Genomic DNA, 10,402 nt, shown 5'->3' with positions numbered 1-10,402 from the left:
AGGATGGTTATGAATTAGAAATTGTAGATGGAACTTTGAGAGCTGGTGACTATTTGTCTTCATTTCTCTTGTAATAGATGTTAGGCATCTTTTTAAAACTAGTTTATTAAAAACCATATTAATATATTGCGGAAATGCAACAGTTCTGTTTCTGATCATAAATTTTTCAAATAACAGTCTCCATTTTATGAAATGCCATTATGGTGCCCAATATTGGTGCTGACCTTACTGCTTGTAACTTTCTATATTTGCAAATGTGTTGAAATCAGAATAATTTTTACCAATTATTTTTAGTGTACTGCAGAAATAAGCAATATAATGTTTGATTTTTGTCAAGTGTGTTTTGAGTTGGTTTTATTGCTGATCCAGTTTAATTTGTTTAGTCTTTTATTAAAAAAAAGGTTTTGGTACACTTTGCTACCATTTAATCATTAAATGCAATTTAAATATGAATCTTCATAATTTAGTAGACAGGTTGCATTAGTTGTTCATTTCCTTTAATTCTTTTAATTAATGTTTTCTTAGCAAATCAACAGCTGTGTTACCTCTCAATGAGGGTTACTGTGTGATTGCAGGACAGATAATTGCCTCCCTCACTCTACTGGAAAAACAAGCACATTCTCATACTGGCAGAAATTTTCAGCAGCCCCACATCTCTCCCTCTCTCTGCAAAAAAACATCGATCATGAACAAGTTTATTTTTTTCACTGATGTCATGGTTTAGGAATGGTGTTCCCCAAGTTAGTTTAGTGCTCCCACTGAAACATTCCAAACCATGCTCTGCTCACTCACTCTCCCCTTCTCCTCTTCCTTGTGGATGGACAGAGAGAACTAGAGGCACAAAAGGAAAAGATCACAGACTGAGGTAAGAACAATTTACTGCATAATTAAAAATTAAGAGTTATACATAGGAGTAAGAGAGAAGAAAACTAACTTTACCAGCAACAATATGAATGGCAGAGGGTACAAGAAAGAGGCAAATCGTTCACACAGAATCCCCTGGCAATCCCCAACCACTCCCTCCACAACATGAGGTAAGAAAATATAGAATAACCTCAGGGTCTTGGCTATACTCCCTTCTGGCTACTGCAAAAATTAACTCTGTCCTGACTAGAACAATTGTCCTATTTTTTTTTTTACCACAGATAAGTTAAGGAATTAAAAATTAAAATCAGTATCTACCTTTGTTTCCAATTCTATGAAAGATTTCATCGATGCAAGTTGTACTGGTCACATGCGATTGGCCTACAGAAATCACCACTGATTTGTACAACATATGGAAGAGGTATTTTATTTTTTTAATGTGTTTGAAATTGGATGTTTACCAAAACTTTAACCTTCACAAACATTCCAGATGTTTTGAGCTCAAAAGTTGACTAAAAAAGCGCAAAATTAAATTGTCAAGAGAATTCTTGCAAAATCTTTTAATTAGAAAACAATTATTCAAATAATTTGTCAATCTTTAGCCAAAATTAGAAAGCCATACTAGTGTTTTAGATTTTCTTGGAAGATACTGGATAATGTTTGTACAAGCTCAGACAAACAAACAAAATACTTTGTAATGTCATTTTTATTTCAGTTTGAGCGGGAAAAATCTGAGCATTCTTTTAACTTCTGCAACTTAAATGTTTTCAGTCACCTTTAATGTTCACTAAGATGTTTTAGGTGGCCTCTAATAAATGTGACCTGCAGAATAATGTCATCAATGATTACATTATTATTATACAGGACTCCACCTAAAGGGTTTCTCTAAGAGTTAGACTTTTACACAAAACAAAGCACAGTAGCATATTTGAAACCATGAATGCTGGATGAATGATAGCACTAGCACTAATCTGTTTAAATTTTAAAAAGACAAATTCAGACCATAGATTTCAATATGAAAGCCTACTCACACTGATGTAATAATTTACTGAATACAAAAACTGTGCTAATAATTCTCATTCTTCCCATACTTTAGTTAGAATATATGTGAGATGCTTTAGTAGAAAATAGATTAACACTTATAAGAAAAATCCAGAATATAGTTTCTTTGTTTAAAATGATAGCACTTACAATTTACTGAAGAAGAGCCACTTTCTCATGTGTATTCACTGTTGTTTTACAATAAACCACGAAATAAATCAGTGAACAAGGGGCTGCTATGACAAAGTAATAACTGAAAGAAACAAGAAAACCTTTCCTCAAATTTGACTATTTTCCAGTGAAATGATATATTGCATAACTGAATGTCTGAAAGCCTCCTTTTAAATGCTCAGTATACAAAGTTTAAGTTTAAAAGAATGCTTATGCTTGAACCTGATGAAAATAACTGTTCGGATATGCAGGTTGTAAGAGACAGAACAGGACCAGTTCTCCAGTCCTTTAATTGTCTTTGTCATCTTCTGTTCAGCCCACTCTAGGAAATCCATCTCTCTCTTGTGCTGAGGAGCCTGGAACTGCCCACAATACTCCAAAAGAGGTCTCACCAGGGCTGAGTTGAGGGACTGGATAACCTTCCTCTCTCTGTTGGCAATGCTCTTCCTAATGCACCCTGGGGTACTCTTGGCCTTCTTGGCCACACTTGTGGCTCACAGCACCCAGGTCCCTCTCTGCAGAGCTGCTTTCCAGCAGGCTGGCCCCCAGCCATGAGGAAATTCTTCACTAGGTGCAGGATCCTGTATTTGCCTTTTTTGGATTGCAGATAATTCTCTGTCCACCTCTCTAGCCTGTCAAAGTCCTTCTGAAGTTATGCAACTTTTTTCCACTCTATTTAAATGTGTTATCCCAGAGGCACTATCACTGTGACTGAAGGGCTTAGTCTTGTGCAGCAGTGGGTCCATCACGGAGATGGCTGACATTGGCTCTGTCGGACATGGAGAAAGCTTCTATCTTCTTCTTACAGAAGTCAGTCCCACAGCCCCTGGCCCGGATACCAAAACCTTGACACACAAATCCAATTATGAAAATATATGGAAGAAAAATATTACTTAAATTATTGCTTGAGTGCTGAAAATGAGGATCAGGTTCAGAGACTGGAGTATTTTTTTCTTTTGTCTTTTTTCAAACATTAATTTTGTCTCTAGAGGAAAAATCAATACTATTTTAGACCAAGACACAATACAGGCTATTACAACTAGATTTAGTTTTGGGAATTCAAGGGACTGAACCATTTCTTTTGATTTCTGAGGCCTGAGTATTTGCTGAACTAGTATTAACTAGTATTAACTAGTATACTAGTTATATTAACTAGTATACTAGTATTAACTAGTATGAACTAAGTATGAGCAACTGGGACAGATATTTTCGGAATCTTTTAGGGCAGTATGTCCTGTTCTAAGCAACAATTAAGGTATTGAAACCTTGTTGTGTGACTGGGCTATGCAAATCTTAGACTGGAATGGATCTGTAGCTTGACTGATTATTTTTAAGCTTTTTAATTCAAAATGTGCCTAAATTGTCTGAAATAACTCCATAGACAGATGAAGACAGATGTTTTTTGTTATTATGAACAAAGAATTTCTATTTGATTGGTTCTGCACAGCACAGCCATTTTTTCATTGCATGACAGTGTTGCAAGCTTTAAAGACAGTTTCCAACAATTGTATAGGTATTTCAGGGGACTTTTTATGGGTATTCCTGGTATTTCAGGACATATTTGGATGATTACTGTGAATTATACAGCAGCAAGCAAGGATGACTGGAGTCCTCCTATCCCAGATAATTGTTCTAGTTTTTTAGTTACTTCTTTCTTGAGGTTGAAGTGTTGGGGGAAGTGAACCTGTACTCATAGGGTGAGCTTCAGGCTTCGAACATTTTTGTTCCTTATCTTTTCTGGGAGCATGTGTTTCTGCTGACAACTTAAAATCATAACCTTTATACCCTGAATGACATTCTAACATGACTGCATAATGAGTATCTCTCCTCCACTGAAAATAGGTGGGCCACTGTAGTCTTTGCCTTCTCTCTAAAATAAAAATATTAGTCATTTTCCTCCTCTCATGCTCCACTATGACTGGGGTATTAAAAGGAGGCCTGTCAATTCTGAATGCAAACCTCCCTCACAACAGAGTTTTTAACCCATGTTACTATTCTTGTATAGTGAAAACTAAGTGAATTTGATTGGGGTTTTCACAGCATATAGAGATCCTAATTTTTTGCTTTCAATAATATTGTTTTCTAATTCATTCACTGCTATATATTTGATTTTCAATAACTCAGAAGTGGGCACTTTTTTTCCTTTTAAGGTTAAAAAACAGATGAATTTTTAGAGGTGCTGCAGGATTGCAGCTCCTACTGAAACTGAAAGCAATTTTCATAATATCATGCTGGCACAGAAGCATATGTTATTAAGATCACAGAATGGATGTTGTTGTTCAGAAATAACTTCTGTTTCCAAAGAGGGAAGAATTTGGAAAAGGGAAATGAAACTGTTATTTCTTTGTGGATTATTGTGTGCTATCTTTTCCTAGCACAATAACAGTTCATAAAGAGATGAAAAATTGCAGAGAGATAGTTTTTCTAGCTTTTCTGAGCTTTATAATTGATGCAATTGTATTTTTCTTTTCTAGGCTAAATCATAAAAATTAAGTGAAATGTACTTCATGAAAACATAATTTTCCCATTCTGCCCCAACAGAAGGGACCCTACCTCACTCATAAAAGCTACCAGTCAAAATTACCCTCAGGAACTTGCATCATTAGAAATTCAGATATCTTCTGTGATGATTGTTTGAAGAGAACTAATCACTTTACACAAATTTCTCTCTGATGTGAAAACAAAGGTGTGCCCTTCATCTATTTTCACTGTCAATGCCAAAATCCAGGAATCTTCAGTTCAGAGTAAGATACCCTTGCGGGCAGTAGGAGCTAATAGAAACAGTGGACCGTTATTGTGCAACCTGCTGCCAACGTCGTGTCTGTGCCCGCCCTTCCTTCATCCACCTCACTCTCTTTACTCTGTGTAGATGATAACTGGATAGCCCACTGAAAATAAATTACCCTCCTGGTTCCCCTTACCCTAAATGATGAGAACAACCACTCTTAATGGTAAAATTGCTTCAAATTTTTAATTTATCACCAGCTGCTTTTTTGCAACATCTGTAAGACGGTGAGATAGCCTTGTGAAGATAGAAGTATATATAATGCTGCAAAGGACCCAGATACTGTGGGAGATGTGACTTGTCCAGAGATGTTGCATGAAACACCAATGAGGAGAAGCCTCAGAACAGCACTTACTAGGATCAGAAGCTACAAAAAGGACACTGCTTCCCTCTGTGATAGTTCTCCAGCCTCCCCTCTTATTCTGATAGACAAGGAAAATTGTCTAATATTTGGTCATTAGAGACAGTACCATAATTCTTCTTTACATAGAGAAGAAGAATGTGTCTCTCTTCTATACTTTATTTTTTCTCACCACATAACTTGCTAACTTTCAAATTTTTTTTTTTCTTGGTATTCATGTTTCCTTTCCTTTCTTCTATTATCCCAGCTTCTATTTTTTTCAATCAATTTTGTTTTAGCTTCAGTGGAAATAAACACAGTAGGAAGTAAATTTTCTGAGACAATCACCATCCTTTCTACTTGTGTAAAAAGCCTAGCACTTATGTGTTATGTAACTCTGCAAGACTGATTTTCTGGAAGTACAAGTGAAAGGTAGGGTGAATTATATTAAGGAAGCAATGGCAATCTTACTTCATGCACTATTACTGCATTGCATGATAAATGTAAAAAGACGCAGTTTCACAGCTCTTCTTTCTCCTTTCCCCCTACCTCCTGCACCACTGAAAATGGAACTGACATTGCAATAGTATTGTAATATATACAAATACCTATTTTCACCACTTCAGATATGAAATATTAGTATCTATTTAGAAATACAAGAAATCCTCAATGTTTTTGTAAATGTGACTCCCTCTTCTTTTCCAAATACATTAACGGAATACTAAAAATACATTATATTTAGACAATGATATTTAGCTAATAATTGTGGATGAACAGTATCAAAAAAGCTTCTTCATCTACCCACTTGATAATCAATAACGAGGCTTACATCAAAAGAGCAAAACAGAATCTGAGTTTTGAAAATATTAATTCCAAATGTAATTAACACCATTGAGATATGTTCAGCTGTAAGAGATCATAAAGATTGATGTTTTTCAAGGCTAATCCAAAAATAGCCCCTTCCTCTGAAATAAAGTATATTAACTCTAATGCTGGTGCCATTCAAAAAAGTTGGAACTTCCAGAGCTTCAAATAAGTATTTTGAAATATTCATACAAATGCTCTCAAAAGCCAATAGTCATTTTTCTTTTTGCTCCAATAATGTGAGACCTGGGTCCTAGTTTCCTTATAAGACATTTTCAGGTGATAGAAAAAGCCTGAGAATTTCATGGGCTTACAACTAACTTTATGGGACTAATATAATACACTGAACAGATGTTTTAGTATAGTAGATTCTGTATTATCTTAATCTGTATTGCTTTCCTAATATTGAATATAATCTACATCTATATTTAAATGTGCTAAATAGCATCATAAAATTTTAAGAATAACTTGAAACTGTGTACTGTTGCTGGATACAAGCCATCTCAGCAATAACAACACCCTGTTGTTTTACTCTCTCACACATTGTTCTATTTCTGACTTATTTTTCATAATCATCTTCACATCTGTAAAAATAGATGTGGGTGATATCCTTCTGAAGGCTGCTGTTACATTTGGTTGCAATTAAAGCTGTGTAGGCAGTCTACCGTATAACTGCCCTAACAGTGAGCAAAGTCTAACTTTATATAGAGTCCAGCTATAAGAATGACACTGCATTATTTGGCCCTCCACTGTAATAGACTAAAAAAAACATAGTCTCTTTCATAGTTGCTCTCATTTTCCAGACAATATCATTTAAACAGTTAACAGGAAGCCTTAGTGAAAAGAATGGATGCATATATTGACACCTTAATTTTGAAATAATAAATAAAGATGTTTTTGTGTAACTGTAGTGGGTTTGGTGCTGACCAAATGTTCATGCAACCACTAGAATTATTTATTCATTTCCTCCTGTGAGATATGATTAGGAGGAGAGCAAAGCAGGCTTAAAACTTAAAAGGGTATAAAGAAAACTTTATTAACAGAATTAAAAGAAAAAATGAGAATCAAAATAAAACCTTCAGAACACTTTGCCTCTCCCCCAAACTCCTCTCTCCTTTCCCAGTGACAATGTAAAGAGACCAAACTTGGTATTTTTAGTCAATTTACCACTTCTAGAATAATCTTTCTTCAGTTCTTTTAGGGAGAGAAGTCTCTCTTGCCATGTCATGGAGACTCCTCCACAAGAAACAGTTCCCTCGTGGCTTCAGTGTCACAGTGAACCAGCTGCCTGGGAAAGGTAAAATCAGTTTGCAGTGTTAAAATCCTTCCAATGTTCTTCAGCCTTCCCACAGCTGCATTCATGGGCCATGTCAACTCATGGGGTATTATTTTAAGAATGAGCTGTTCAAAAGCAAAGGTTCTTGTTCATCTATCTCTGAAATCATCTTCTCTCTGGGAAGAGAGGTCTTCTTCCTCCCTGGGGTAGAGGGTTTTAATCACTCTTACCTCTCTTTTCAAGCTTCTCATTTGGATCACAGCTACCTCTACATCTGCTTACTTCCACATGGCTGCTTTTGCTCACGTGTACAGTTTGAATGCCCCACCCCCATGTTTCATGAAGTATAAGGATATTCGAACATATTAGAGTCTATCACCATGGCCTTACAAAGAATTTCAGCCCACGAGTAAGGTATTTTATTCTCCTCCCATCTGGGATTCAGCTCCTTTCTGACCTTCTTGTTTTTATGCTGTCCGCTACGTGTCTTCACTCTTTCCTTTTCTTTCCCTCGACAGAAGACTGATGTCAGCGGGTCTCATCTGCACCCAGCTGATATCCTGCCCAAGTCCTGCCGAGGGCAATGGGATCTCTGCCGGGCGGCGGAGGAAAGCAGGATCTCAGCACTCAGAGCCAGCACACCGGGGGCTTCCCCTCCCCCTGACCGGCACTTTCTCAGCGGCAGCAGAGTTTTAGCTGAGCCGCGGGCCGGTCTGACCACACTGGGGGTAAGGAGACCCGGCCCTTAGCTGCTCCCGGGGCCCAGCGGACCCGGGCTCGGCGGTGGGGCAGGGCTTTGTGTCAGACAAGACAACAGCCTCGGCCGGGGCCCCACAGCCTCCCATCTCTCGCCCGGCCACCGCTGGGGTCCGGCCCGGCCCCGCCAGCTCATGCAGGCCGTGGCGGAGCGGGACCGGCCCGACTGGGGCCCGGTTACCTCTGCAAGGCTGGAAACGAGAGATTTCCCGGGCTTTGTTCATCCTTAAATGTGCGTGCCACAGAGGCGGAATCAGCTCTTTCAAGTGGTTTAACAGGTCGTCAATATTCAAAACCGGTCGCTGCTTGGTTTTGTCAGGCACGGAGGAAGCTCTTCGCAGATTCCCACAGAGAATCACTTCCGTGGCTGACGTTTTTCCCTCTTCACCAAAAATCAATGCCAAGCCAGCACAGCAACCTACAGAGTTTTCCACATCTTAGGAAACTTGCTAGAGACATGTACAGGGAAGAACTGCATTTATCCACCTTGACCCCCAAGAAGACAGGAAGAACTACCAGGCTGAATAAATATTAATTACTACTGTTCTTTGATGTCTTCTCAGTCTTGAGGGACTTCGCAGATGCAATACAACAATTGTCTCTTTTCCTACTCTACATAGGTTGCTCATGAGAAAATGAGGTTATGTTTCTGTTTCTGGAAGTTTGTCTGTGAAATGTTTCCTTTCTTGAGACAGGACATCAACAAGGATCTTTTGGTACATGGTTTTAATAAAAAGTTATTTCAATGATAGATATTTTTATTTGGTTTATGCAGAAAGGTTTTAATAGCAAGAGGTGGATTCTGTGGCAAGAGAAAGCTGCCCCTGTATTGTACAGACCCAGTTCGACCTCCAAAACAGACCTGCTGGTAGCAAAAGCTGAGACCATCAGCAAGGCTGCTGGCATCTTGATCATAATATATATAAGAAATGGTGAAAAACTGTGCAGCAATTGCGAGAGAGAGGAGTTTAGATACTGTTTAGATACCGTAATTTACTCTTGCTCCTGGATGTGTGCAAATCCCTATGTCCTTTATTTGCCTAAGAGATTTCTGATGTTGAAACTTTCTGTAAAATTTTTAGCTTTCTTCAAATCAGGTTTTACTTACATTACACAAAATAATTGTGTCTTTTTGTACCTATGTAGCTATTTCCAAGTGCATTCTAGTTGTCTTACTATTTCTCCTGAGAATACCTTGAATTTCTCTCATTCAACTCAAGGATTAGAAAGAAAATAATAGCTTGGGATACAGACTGAAGTTTTTGTTTCATCTTGGGAGAGCAATTTTAAGTTAATTTTATTGCTGTGTAGACTGCACTTTACAAATTAAGACTATAATATTTGCACATGATTTCTTTTCTCCATCTGGCATTCCTTCTTTCTGGAATATTTTCAGAAAATGCTGAGATTTCAAGAGTAAATTATAATTACCATTAACCTTTCTAGCAATATGGAAAATATCCCTGCATATCATGTATGTAATGAACCATTATCATAACAGCCTAAACCCATATAAATAAATTTTCTTGGATTTGTAGTTTATATGATACCTTGGAATGTCTCTGTCTGAAAGTTTGCTCTTACTAGCTGGGATGATCCTGGGACTGTATTTTCTTTGAGTGATGTTTCCACAAAGATTTTACATTTCCACATTATTTCCACATTATTATTTCCACATTTCCTCCCCTCCCCTCCCCTCCCCTCCCCTCCCCTCCCCTCCCCTCCCCTCCCCTCCCCTCCCCTCCCCTCCCCTCCCCTCCCCTCCCCTCCCCTCCCCTCCCCTCCCCTCCCCTCCCCTCCCCTCCCCTCCCCTCCCCTCCCCTCCCTCCTTGCACCATTAGCAAATTTAAATACGAACCCAAGGAAACTCTGCTGCAATGCTAAATAACTAGCATCAAAAAGTAAAACTCAACTAGATTTAGGCTGTGCTGTAGTGAACATTTCAGCCTGAAGCCAGACATCATTCCTTTTGTCAGTACACATTGCAAAGACAAGTGTGTGCACCTTTATTTAGAATGGCCAACTATTCTCAAAGAGCAACGTGAATTTGAGTGCAGAAATGGAACTTGAAGATAAATATAAACAGAGGATCCCAAATTGAGCAATGCTTTCAGAAGTCATAAAAGTGATTTTAAAATCAATTTGGTATTTGATCAAATTCCACTTTAGATTTTAGAAGATGGAATTGAAATGCTGAGACCACTTGGTGAGATAAAGTCCTTGTAACAAAAGCTTCACAGTTTGAATGCTACACAACTTTTTTCTTCAGAATGTAAAAATAAGTCATATGGCTCTGACATGCAGG

The 10,402-nt window shown here is 38.0% G+C and overlaps 1 long non-coding RNA gene across 1 annotated transcript; it reads right to left on the bottom strand.

Annotated features, from left to right (window-relative positions):
• Window positions 1–861: 861 nt before the first annotated feature.
• Window positions 862–8,360, bottom strand: LOC147655625 (uncharacterized). Its single transcript, XR_015289501.1, has 2 exons — window positions 8,279–8,360; window positions 862–7,933 (listed from the first exon to the last, which is right to left on the bottom strand). It is a non-coding gene; the product is annotated as an uncharacterized LOC147655625 (long non-coding RNA).
• Window positions 8,361–10,402: the final 2,042 nt, after the last annotated feature.

This window comes from Cyanistes caeruleus, chromosome 1, assembly GCF_971803275.1.
Source record: "Cyanistes caeruleus chromosome 1, bCyaCae1.hap1.1, whole genome shotgun sequence".
In the NCBI taxonomy this organism is placed as follows: Eukaryota; Metazoa; Chordata; class Aves; order Passeriformes; family Paridae; genus Cyanistes; species Cyanistes caeruleus.
The sequence above is the reverse complement of the archived record's forward strand: the minus strand, read 5'-3'. Positions and strand labels throughout refer to the sequence as shown.